The sequence below is a fragment of the Rana temporaria genome, chromosome 4 (assembly GCF_905171775.1).
Source record: "Rana temporaria chromosome 4, aRanTem1.1, whole genome shotgun sequence".
NCBI classification, from domain to species: Eukaryota; Metazoa; Chordata; class Amphibia; order Anura; family Ranidae; genus Rana; species Rana temporaria.
Window position 1 is genome coordinate 418,604,684 of NC_053492.1, and position 13,740 is coordinate 418,618,423.

The following is a 13,740-nucleotide window of genomic DNA, read 5'->3' on the forward strand; positions in this document are numbered from 1 at the left end:
TAGCGGCCACGAAAATATGCAAATAAGAAACTTACGCCAGTCGGATCTTAGCCTAGATTCGGCGTATGTTGCTTTCTGAATACAGAAAGAAGATACGCCGGCGCAGCTTTGAATTTACGCGGCGTATCAATAGATACGCCGACGTAAATTCTTTCTGAATCTAGCCCAATGTGTTTAACACATGCTAAACCCAACTCACTTGGTGTGCATTAAAGAATATATAAACCCATCATTTCATATTCCTGATTAGACATGTGTAATTCATGCCTGTCCGAATCTAAATTCTAAATGGTTATTTGGAGATACGGGTGTATATGTATATATATACATATATATCAGAGTGGCCAGAGGGGGGGGGGGGTTCCCTGGCCCCCTGGGCCTCTCTGATATCCTGTAAAAAAAACTGCATCGCTTCAGCCAGGAGCAATCAGCCAGGAAGCTGTCAGCGGCAATCTTCTGCTGAGATGCGGCTTGTATATGAATAGTCGCGCAGTCAAACAAAGTCCCGCCTCCTTTACCGGCTTTGGAGCAGTATGCTGTCTATTAGATCCGCAGAGGGGAGTCGGGACTTTGCTTGACAGCGCCACTATATTCATATACAAGCCACGTCTCAGCGGGAGATTGCTGCTCTGTATCATCCAGCTGCCCGATCCTTGTGATTCCTCCCTGGGCACAGATGAGGCTGCACCTTTTTTTTACCACTGTTTCATAAACCGTTAATGAACCGAGATCAGTGGTGATCCTCATAAACGGACACGGACAGTAGAGTGAAGAAAGGAAGAAAAAAAAGCTCCGCTCACCACGAACGCTCCAGCGGTCTGTCTGCCCCACTGCGTGTCATTTCTTAAATAGCTTTGGGGTGGGGCTACCCAGGCTGCTTCTGACAAATACTGCATATGATACCGCCAGCAGAACCCTGGTAATAAATATTGCATGTTTTTTTTTTTACTCTCTGTTCTGTTTGTGAATTGGACTTACAGAGGTAGTAAACCCTGATGGGATTTACTTCCTCCTTTGTTGCCTGCAAAGTAAAAGCATAATGGGCTAGTATGCATCGCATACTAGCCCATTATGTGGCACTTGCCTACAGAAGAAGCCTGCGATGTCAGCCCTGTCTCCGCTGTGTAATCGTGTCCATCTTTAACCCCTCTTCCTTCCGGGGGCCATGGACTCCGGCTCTGCTATTGGCCGGAGTCGTGTGAAGTCACTATCACGCATGCGCGCAGGAGCCGATGTTCATGGCACAAGCACTATAGAAGCAGCACGGATCGTGCTCTTTCTTCAGTGCCGATTATGTCGGCACTGGCATATATGGCGAATTTATCCTAAACCGTAGAGATTTAGGAGATATTTCCGGTACCTACAGGAAAGCTTTATTATAGGCTTACCTGTAGGGAAACATGATTGTACAGGGCACACAGCCACTTTAAGAGCTTACTGCATAGTTTTTAAACAATATTTATTGGTACATTTTTCATTTTTGAGAATTGGACATTATTTACCGCATTCAATAATTTATGCAACTTAGTCACATGACCATGTTATCGCATGTGGTAAACGTTAGTGAATCAACCCCTTTGTATTGAATATCAACCTGCATCATAACACGAAATGGCATGTAGGCAGGTGTAGTTGACTTTCTCCACTTCAGGTGGTGCTCTATGGTTTCCTGGGTCATTGGGAAAGCAGTTGGATGCTGTCGCCCCATGTGAGTTTGGCGGCCATATTGGGTCAGGCAAAGTCTATTTAAGGCCCTGGCTCCTGGGCTTGGTGTGCAGTTTGCATGTGGGTAGTGTAGGGATAGGTCACCCATCTGTCAGGGACTGTATTAGTGGCAGAAAGAAGTTCCAGATGAGTAGGGAAAACCTGGAAACTTCCCATTTGGGCACAGACCGTCCAAGCCTCATTCCATCCCTCAAGTTCCTCAAGTAGACATGTGCACTGCTGAAAAAGTCAGAATTTGTAAATTCGTCATTTTGAAAATGCGGAAATTCGAAAATCCGAAATCCGAAAATTAGAAAGAACTAAAATCCAAAATCAATTTACAAATTATCCGAAATAAAGAATGCAAAATCTAAAAACTTGGAATAGAAAGAATTAATAATAAATAATAATAATACGTTTTTATTATTATTATTATTATTATTATTATTGTTATTTATTATTATTAATTTCATAGGTTCCATTCGTTTCGATACGGCATTCGCTATTATGGAAAATTCATAACTTCAGATAAATTAATATTCGTTACGTTTATTAACAGCCAAATTTGAAAGGAAATTCCAATAATTATAATTTAATACTTAGTAATAGTTAAGTTATTATTAATTAGTTATTATTTCAGATTTATGAATTTTCGGGTTTTTGAATGTTCAGATTTTCGTTCTTATTTTTAGATTTTCGTTCTTTTGAACTTTCGGATTTTCATTCTTATTTTTGGATTTTCGAATTTTTGAACTTGCAAAATTTTAAATTTTCGAATTTGCGAAATTAAACAATTTCTGATTTTCACATTTTCAAATTTTCGAATTTGCAAATTAAAATTAAAAAATTTCACTTTTCCAACATTTCGTAATTTAGAATTTTCCAATTTTCCAATATTCAGAAAAATTCTGAAATTCGGATATTTCTGAATATTATAAAGTGTCCTTCGCACTACTGTGAGCAAATAAATGATATATAACAAACAATAGTGTAAATGCTGCAAAACCTAATAGTGTTTACAATACACACAAGTGAAATAATGTTAAAAGGAGGGTTTTGCGCAAAAACTGAACAGTATCAGACAAAAAGTGACGGTGATGGGTGATAATCAATCAAAAAACATAAACATGTTGATCAATAAAGTAAAAATAAGACTAAATAGATAGTGGTAAGTGTCCAGTGTATTATATTGCAGTGAAACTGCCAAGGGAGAGAACAGAGACGGGGCTGAATGTCCACTATGAGAGATGTATTTAGATGGCAATGAAAGATTTGATCACATCCGTAAAAGGGCTCCCAGAACTCTCACCTCAATACCAAGTGTCAAAAGCATCCAAGGTCTCCTTGCATCATCCACCTCCTCGCAGCCAAAGACTGTCACATCCACCTGTCACACACTCACTGGTGCTTCTCCAACCTCTCCAGCTGTTTACAGCCTTCCCTCTATGGTGCTAGTTTGTTCAGTGCACACCTTCTCGATCAATCCCTAATAAAACTCCATTTAAGGGAAGGGGGGAGAGAGAGAGAACAGAGAGCCTCCAATAGTGTAGTATGTAAAAATCAGGGGACCCCAGATGAAGACACGTGACTGTGTCGTAACGTGTAGGGATTGGCCGTGGACAGACGTACACCTGGAGTGACGTAAGCAGGCGCTGAAGACGCCGCTGGCTGTTTCTATCATTGCACTTGTTTTTAATATTGATGTAAGCGCAGGTTATTCTTTAATAAATGTCCCCCTGCTTTTTACATACTACACTACTGGAGGCTCTCTGTTCTCTCTGTCTCTCCTCCCTCCCCTTAAATGGAGTTTTATTAGGGATTGATCGAGGAGGTGTGCACTGAACAAACTAGCACCATAGAGGGAAGGCTGTAAACAGCTGGAGAGGTTGGAGAAGCACCAGTGAGTGTGTGACAGGTGGGAAGGTCTTTGACTGCGAGGAGGTGGATGATGCAAGGAGACCTTGGATGCTTTTGACACTTGGTATTGAGGTGAGAGTTCTGGGAGCCCTTTTACGGATGTGATCAAATCTTTCATTGCCATCTAAATACATCTCTCATAGTGGACATTCAGCCCCATCTCTGTTCTCTCCCTTGGCAGTTTCACTGCAATATAATACACTGGACACTTACCACTATCTATTTAGTCTTATTTTTACTTTATTGATCAACATGTTTATGTTTTTTGATTGATTATCACCCATCACCGTCACTTTTTGTCTGATACTGTTCAGTTTTTGAGCAAAACCCTCCTTTTAACACTGATATTTCTGAATTAACAAATTTGTCTAAATTCGTTAAAAACATTTTTTGGAACTAAACGCATATGTCTACTCTAGGTGCACCCGAAACCTGCTGCAACTGTTTGTTGCAACATACTGTAAGTGCGCCCAATTGGGTTGATATCCCTCTTGGTAATTTTACTTGTTTGAACTACATTTACAATACAGTTCTTTTACTGCATCTGGGCTCGCTGCATGCTGCACCGCCCCACACGTGGCATAGTCATCAGGATTTGAACCTGCGGGGAGAGAACCTTGCGTTCATGCGCATCATGATGTATTTACACGTGTGAAACACTGAAATGCGTTTTTTATTTCAATAGATTATGCATCAAGCATTACTCCATCCCAAAATGCATGTTAGCAGCCATTCCATATTCAGAAAAGAGGCAATCGAGTTTTATATTTGGATCTAAGAAGCTGAGAAACTATAGAAAAGTTTTTCATTAAGACCCGAGATAATCTCTAATGTAACAATGTGGTAAGCTTGGGTTATTTCCGTCCTGCCTCTGACAGCAACCAAAAGCAAAATGCAAAGAGCGCGCTTTCAATCCTCTGAAACAAAAGAGCAATCATTACCCGGAGCCAGCCACCAAAGCCAACCGTCTCGTCAGTGTGATGATTGCTGCTAAAGACGAGCAAGAAATCAATCCTGTAAGTCGCTAACATTTGAGTTCTCTGAATGAAAGAGCACGATGTAATGGGGTGATACATAAATTAGAGTCGACACAATTAACTGACTGACAACTTTAATTCCTGCATAGCTGAAGGGGAATTTCCAAATGTAATTTCTTTCTAATTTCCGACGGCTCAAGTTTTACTGCCTGCCTGCTGAATGATGGAAGAAAGATAAGGATAATGATAATAGGACATTTTACTAGACTTGTATACCGATAGTGCTGTGATTAAAGCCGTTTTCTACTTACCGGCAGATTCAGACATTCGCCTCGTCAACCTCTTTAATAATTAAAAATTATACAGGTTTACGTTCGGCAGGGTTTCATATGTAGCACTACCCCTGAAGGAGCTGCTGGTTTGTTTTGGGCGGCATGTTACCTCTAATCCTTCACCGTCTAGGGTATCAGATGAGAGTTGAGAAAAACTTCAATGTCCACACTTTAGGCTTATTTTTCTTTGCTTTATTTACCCAACGTGGTAAAAGGAATACAAGTAGTAGTTGAAGAGGTAGAAGGGTAATAGGTAGTAGGTTCAGGTGTATAACTTTTGTTCGGAAACACTCCTACTTCCAGCAATGCAGCTTTCGTCACCACTCTAGCCAGAGTGGGTACTGTGCACCTGGATAGGCCTCTCTCACTAACCTAGAAGCCAGGATGTCACACGGAAACTTGGTAAAGTCTCTGCCACAGACCTACCCAAAGATGGAGATATATTCGGTCCAGAATCCTCTCAGCACAGGATTAATGACCCGGATCTCTCTTGAATATATTCTTGTGAACTCAGAACTGACAGGTGACCATCATTCAGCCTCTCAGTAATAGTGTGTCCTTCGATGACGTTCAAGGCCTCTTCTGAGATACCAGCCTCTAGCTCGGTGCTCTCCAAGATAGGTTCTTCATCAAGTGGCTTCCTCCCTCAGGGCGGACAGCACAGGACCACTCTGCAAACGTAGACCCAGTCTGACTACCGGGCCTACTTAGTAGATCACAACCCCGGACCAACGTGGGCTTCAAAGTCGGCATGAAGTGGGGATTTTTACAAGAAGCAGCCTGCAGGACATGGTATACACATCATTACATTTAAAGTGTTAGTAAACTTGCAACAGTAAAATCAGTCCGTATATGCAGTAAACATGCTTGCTATACTCACTGTGGAACCTAAAAGGGTAATCCTGCGCATTGTGTAAAAACAGTGTGGGAGATCTTGTCTTCTCTGATCCTCCCATTGGTGTGAGCACAGGGTGTGTCGGTTGTGACTGGGCACATCCTAATCCCCCCACGTGCATTAGCATTATCCAGGGGAGGCATCAGGTGGGTGGTTGGGGGTGCCAGTGGCCAGTGTATATGTCCCCATTATATTAAAGGGGTTGTAAAGGTACATTTTTTTTCCTAAATAGCTTCCCTTACCTTAGTGCATTCCTCCTTCACTTACCTCATCCTTCCATTTTGCTTTTAAATGTCCTTATCACTTCCTGTTCTTCTGTCTGTAACTCCACACAGTAATGCAAGGCTTTCTCCCTGGTGTGGAGTGTCGTGCTCGCCCCCTCTTTTGGACTACAGGAGAGTCAGGACACTCTCTACATTGCAGATAGAGAAAGGAGCTGTGTGTTAGTGGGTGTCCTGACTCTCCTGTAGTCCAAGGGAGGGGGTGAGCACGACACTCCACACCAGGGAGAAACCCTCGCATTACTGTGTGGAGTTACAGACAGAAGAACAGGAAGTGAGGATTTCTCAGAAGAAATAAGGACATTTAAAAGCAAAATTGAAGGATGAGGTAAGTGAAAGAGGACTGCACTAAAGTAAAGGAAGCTATTTAGGAAAAAAACTTCTACCTTAACAACCTCTTTATTTTTTTTTATCAATACATTTTTATTGGGTTTATCAATTTACAACACTTGAGATAGTTGCATTCAATATACAACTTGAGTAGTATAAATCATCATGTACAGGCAAACATTTAACAGAAAAAGAATACGGTACTCAGCGACCTAGGCCAGTCTACCCCAATTGGGTACAAACTGTAGGACTGGGAGGTCACCAAGATGATCAGAGGTACACCTATACAGCTAAAGTAAAGACAAATAAAGGAGGGGGGGAAGGGATGGAGAAAACTGAAATAAAGGCTAACAACCTCTTTAAAGGCTAGGTTCAGATTCAGGAACACATTATACCCGTATTTTGGGTGTAATGTAATATGCTCCCAGTCAGAGTCTCCTCCCTGTGACAGTAGGTGGCATTCATGTGTGTTTGAGCTTTGGGGTAAACACCCTAATGCAATAGGCTGCACACACCTATGGATCCTCTCCTTCTCCCACTGTCCACAGTCCATCTCCTGATAGTACAGTGCCTTGGGGGCATTCTGCACATGCTCAGTTTGGTGTGTATTGCTAGGGATTTTTTTGCATCCTCTTGGGAGGATGCATGTGATCAGCACAGGGCCAATCAGCACTGTCCAGACAGAGGATCAGGGGTCCTGCAGCCTCATAGGACAGTCAGAGTAGCATAAACACTTCTAAAAGCTTTAAGCAGACACTAATAGAAGTCACAAGACTGCTATATACTGCTGATTAAAAAAAAAAGAAGAAGCAGTTTATATTTACTAAAACAATTGCATCTCCATGTTCTGTGTACTGTGGGAGACCAGATATAGTGAATGCAGGGTCCCGGGTTTAGTAACACTTTAATGTATTTAGTGCGGAATTGAAAAATAATACCAAACTTTTGCTTTAAAACACATCATACTGCTTTGTATTATCTTCATTTTGCTAAATTATTTGTTTTTTGCATCAAAGCTTAATTTCCTAATAAACATATACATCACAAAGAGATAGCCTTTCTATTGTTTGAAAGGAAGACGACAATAGGAAAGGGTATACTCCTGCTCTGTCCATCAAATTGCCAAGTTAAAACACAAGAGCATGACGGTGAAATGTTAATATACCATGAACCACCGTAATGAAAATGTAATGCAAATGTTATGAGTGATTTCAGAAAGGTCATCGTTGGCCCTGTGTGACTCTTCTCCAATTCAAGAGTGGAAGTAAGCTGCCATTTACAGATCCGGCTCCTGCAGCAGATGCTTAAAGGCTATCTATAGTAAATAAAATATGATTTTTTAATTCTACTTTAATTTATTTTAGTGAATTTTTTTAATTTAATTCTGTATTTTATTTAAGTGTATTTTTATTTAGGATGATGGCCAGCAAGCCATAAAGAACAGTATGCAGTTTGAAATAAATCGATCTACAATATTAAGCCGTGTCTGTGCAATACACCAATGATTGTGGATGTACATTTAGCCTTGGGGCATACAGTTGTGTGAAAAAGTATTTGCCCCCTTTCTGATTTAAAATGTTTTTAAATATTTGTCACACTTAAAAGATCATCAAACAAATGTTATTAATACACAAAGATAGCCCGAGTAAATACAAAATGCAGTTTTTAAATGATGGTTTCATTTATTAAGGCAAAAAAACTGTCCAAACCTTTATGTGAAAAAGTAATTGCCCCTAAACCTAATAACTGGTTGTGCCACCCTTGGCGGTAATAACTGCAATCAAGAGTCTGCGATAACTGGCAATGAGTCTTTCACATTGCTGTGGAGCCATTTTGGCCCACTCTTCTTTACAGAATTGTTTTAATTCAGCCACATTGGAGGGTTTTCCAGCATGAATGGCCTGTGTAAGGTTATGATACAGCATCTCAATTGGATTTAAGTCCGGGCTTTGACTAGGGCACTCCAAAAACCTAAATTTTGCTTTGTTTCAACCATTTGGAGGTGGACTTGCTGTTGTGTTTCAAATCATTGTCCTGCTGCATAACCCAAGTGCACTTGAGCATGCGGTCACGAACTGATGGCTTTTAGGAATTTTTGGTAGAGCTCAGAATTCATGGTTCCATCAATTATGGTAAGTTGTCCAGGTCCTGAACCTGCAAAGCAGCCCCAGATCATCACACTACCACCACCATGTCTAACTGTTGGTATGATGTTCTTGTAATGAATTGCTGTATTCTTTCTATGCCAGATGTAACGGGATGCACACCTTCCAAAAAGTAACATTTTTGTCTCATCAGTCTACAGAATATTCGCCTAAAAGTCTTGGGGATAATCAAGATTTTCTTTGGTAAATGTGAGATGAGCCTTTGTGTTCTTTTTGGTCAGCAGTGGCTTTGGCCTTGGAACTCTTCCATGGATGCCAATTTTGCCCAGTCTCTTTCTTATTGTTGATTCATGAATAGGGATGAGCTTCGTATTCGAGTCAAAATCGTGTTTGACTCGAACATTATATGTTCGATCGTTCGTCGAATTACGAACGTTTTGGGCCGTTCGCCAAATTCGAGTGGCTTTGGCCAATTATGGCTCAGGGGGTTTAGTACACGCCCCACACTATAAAAGGCCGCATGCAGGTCAGCCTTGTGTAGTGTGTTGCGGTGGTTAACCACTTCCAGACCTTAGGTGTTTTTCAGATTTGGTGTTTGCAAGACTAAAACAGTTTTTTCTGCTAGAAAATTACTTAAAACCCCCAAACATTATATATATATTTTTTTCTAACACCCTAGAGAATAAAAATAGTGGTCATTCCAATACTTTTTGTCACACCGTATTTGCGCAGCGGTCTTACAAGCGCACTTTTTTTGGAAAAAATTCACTTTTTTGAATTAAAAAATAAGACAATAAATTTGGCCCAATGTTTTTATATATTGTGAAAGACAATGTTACGCCGAGTAAAATGATGCCCAACATGTCACGCTTAAAAATCGCGCCCGCTCGTGGCATGGCGTCAAACGTTTACCCTTAAAAATCTCGATAGGCGATGTTTAAAAAATTCTAGAGATTGCATTTTTTGAGTTACAGAGTAGCTCTAGGGCTATAATTATTGCTCTCGCTCTAACGATCGCGGCGATACCTCACTTGTGTGATTTGAACACCGTTTTCATATGCGGGCGCTACTCGCGTATGCGTTCGCTTCTGCGCGCAAGCTTGTCGGGACGGGGCGCTTTAAAATTTTTTTTTTTGTTTTCTTATTTATTTTTATTTATTTTATTACTTTTTACACTGAAAAAAAAAAAAATTTGATCACTTTTATTCCTATTACAAGGAATGTACACATCCATTGTAATAGAAAAAAGTATGACAGGTCCTCTTAAATATGAGATCTGGGGTCAAAAAGACCTCAGATCTCATATTTGGGCTTAAATGCAAAAAATAAAATAAAAATAAAAAATGTCATTTTTTCAAATGACCAAAAAAAAATTGTCTCTTTAAGAGGCTGGGCGGGACTGACGTTTTGACGTCACTTCCGCCCAGCCGAGCTATGGGGACGGGCGAAGGAGATTTTTCCTTCAGTCTCGTCCCCGCTCACCAGCCCACAGCACCCGATCGCCTCCGCCGCTACCGACGGCTACGGTAAGCGGCGGAGGGCGCGGGAGAGCGGCGGGAGGGGGGGCCCTATCCCGCCACCGATAACAGCGATCTCGCGGCGAATCCGCCGCGGAGACCGCCATTATCGGATTCCAGACCGCGCACCCTAAAGATCGATACATCGGTTGTGGCAGCAGCTGCTGCCGTTACCGAGATATCAATCTTTAAAAACAGGACGTACATCGTCGTGCGCAGGTCTGGAAGTGGTTAAGAGAGAGAAGACAGAGAGAGAGAGAGTGTCATTTTTTGTAGGTCGATAGAGCAGGCAGGCTGGCAGGCTAGTCAGTTAAAGTTACAGTGTGTAGAGGATATATATGCATCACGGGTGTTGTATATATATTTATACATTGTATAGTTTAGCTAGATCCGCTCTTCCTAATTTACTGACTGGCAGGCAGGTGATTGTGCTAGCTGCAGTGGTGTACTGCCTGTGTCCTCTGCAGTTTGCACCTAAAGCTACATGGTGTGTGTACTGTCTGTGTCTGTGCTATTTTTCTCAATGATTTTCATCCATATTGCAGGGACCAGACATTACATTAAAGCCACAAGCAGTTTTTAATTACTTTTTTCTTATAGTAATCTCATTTTGTGCAGGGACAGTTCTAAACACGTGCCACTTCACAGGCATACTATAGACTCCCATCAGGTACGAGATTTAAAGGAATTTTTCATGTTTTTTCTACTTTAAGCATCATTAAAATCACTGCTCCAGAAAAAAATACAGTTTTTAAAACTTTTTTCCATTGATACATGATCCCTGGGGCAAGACCTGGGTTCTCAAACACGTTTTATGACAATAACTTGCATATTAGGCTTTAAAATGAGCACTTTTGAATTTGAACGTTCGAGTCCCATAGACGTCAATGGGGTTCTAAATGTTTGCGCGAATGGTCGGTTCGTTCGAAGGTTCTGGTGCGAACCAAACGGGGGGGGGGGGGGTTCGGCTCATCCCTATTCATGAACACTGATCTTACATGAGGCAAGTGAGGCCTGCAGTTCTTTAGATGTTGTTCTGGGTTCTTTTATGACCTCCTGGATGAGTCGTTATCATGCTCTTGGAGTAATTTTTGTAGGCCGGGAAGGTTCACCACTGGTCCAAGTTATCTCTTGTGGATAATGGGTCTCCCCATGGTTCACTGGAGTTCAAAAGCCTTAGAAATGGCTTTTAACCCCTTCCTAAACCGATACGTGTACATTACTTTGTTTCTAATCCGTTCATGAATTTTTTTAGATTGTGTCATTATGTGTGCATTTTTGTAATCTGTTAGCATGCTTCAATTTGTCAGACAGCTTCTATTTATGTGATTTCTTGATTCAACAGGTCTGGCAGTAATCAGGCCTGGGTGTAGCAAGTAAAATTGAATTCATGATTCAGCATAGGAGGGGGCAATTACTTTTTCACAGCACTGTAAATTAAGAATTTGCATGGCTTCATCCACCATACTTAAATGAGGAATTATCCACGTATTTTGGGGATTTTTGATGGCATGAGATGTATGAATACATTTAGTTCTAAGAAGGCTTCACTGTACTATTAATAATTATGTTATAATAATAAATATATTGTATTTGTTTTTTGTTTTTAACAGCATTCACAGCAGATGATGAGCCACAATAAAAAACAAACAAAAAGGACTTGTAGCAATGAGTGTCTTTGCTCATACAGACAATGCTGTGCTTTCTGGTAGAAGAGCACAGTATGAGTGTATACTTTACCATTCATGTGGGAAACTATTTGATTTTTATCATTAATCAAAGAGATATTCATTATGGGCCAGATTCAGGTAGAGCGGTGTATGTTAAAGCGGCATAGCGCAGCTCATATGTGCTACGCCGACGTAACATAGAGAGGCAAGTACAGTATTCACAAAGCACTTGCTCCCTAAGTTACGGCGGTGTATCGTAAATGGGCCGGCGTAAGCCTGCCTAATTCAAATTAGGAAGGTAGTGGGCGTGTTGTATTAAAATTAGCCGTGACCCCATGTAAATGAATTCCCGAACGAACGACGCATGTGCGCGCATGCTCAGAATCACGTTGCATATACTCCCTAAGATACGACGGCTCAATGCGTTCGACGTGAACGTAACCTACGCCCAGCCCCATTCACGTATGACTTACGTAAATGACGTAAAATACGTTGGCTGTTCCGACGTCCATACCTTTGCATGGGCTGCGCCACCTATAGAGATGTTTTATCTTTACGCCGGACGTACGCCTTACGTAAACGGCGTAGCTTACTGCGACGGGCGCAAGTACGTTCGTGAATTGGCGTATCTCGCTCATTTACATATTCGACGCGTAAATCAATGGAAGCGCCCCTAGCGGCCAGCGTAAATATGCACCCAAGATACGACGGCGTAGGAGACTTACGTCGGTCGTATGCTGCCAACATTCAGGTGTATCTTAGTACAAGAATACGGCGCATAGCTACGACGGCGCATCCATGGACTTACGCGGCGTATCATTCGATATGCCGGCGTAAGTCTTTCTGAATCCGGCTATATGATTCTTGAACACAGGGAACCCTTCAGTATATAATAATTTTTGAAGGACAACTCCACTTTGCAACACCTAAAAATAAATCTATTTGATATGCAAAAATTGTATAATTGAAAGTACTACCTACCTTCCTCAAGTCAGTGTCAAGTTTACTTCTATGGCTTAAATCAGAGCGGTCCCCACCTTTTTACAGCACCCACAGCAGCACCAATTAGTTTGTTGCCTGTCCGCAAGCAATCAAAATTGGTTCTTCTTCCTGTCATAGCAGCAATTTATTTAAGCCATCTCCTCTCTAACCACCGCACCAATCGCAGCACCTTTTCCCCCTCTGCCTATCTCATTTAAACGAGGCGCAGCTTATGGCTTTCTGACAGAGCAATGCTTTTAAAAGCTAGCTGAGGAACCTCTGCTATGCCTTCCTGTATCCTCCATTGGTTCCTGTTTTCCAATTTCTGGCTTGTTTCTGGTTATCTGTATCTGTTGCCCATCCTGACCTCTGGCTTGTTCCTGGTTATCCATGTCTGCTACCTGCCCTGACCTCTAGCTTTCTCCTGGTTATGCATGTCTGTTGGTTCCTGATTATCCATTTCTACTACCCACCCTGACCTTTGACTTATTCTCAGTGATCCATCTCTACTACTGGTCATGACCTCTGGTTTGTTCCCTGTTATTGATGCAGATCATTAACATTTGCAAATATCCAATCCAGACAGATATTAATCCTCACTGATTAGTTCACTGATCAGTGCAATAAATGGAAAGCAGACTGGTTACTATGGGTTACCATACATGTCAAAGCTGTGGTTTGCTCTTTCTTGCTGAATATGCCCAATTTCTCATTTGCTTTACTAATTCTCTACAAATGAGACATTCGTGCAAACTTGCAGAAATAATTGTTTTCTCCGTGTGACATCTGTCAATCAGCAGGGGCCATATTTCCACTTACATGTCCCTTCTGTCTAGAAGAGGATAAATTATTCAAGAAGCATGTCAATTTCATGTGGATGGGCTTGCCATTCCTGTAGGAGAGGGCTTGTCTTCTTCTGTGTCCGTCAAACTGCCAGGTTAAATAAAACACAAGAGCACAACTGTGGAATAATAATATAGCGTGCAGTGTCGTACTGAAAACGTAATGTAAATGTTATGAATAATTTAAGA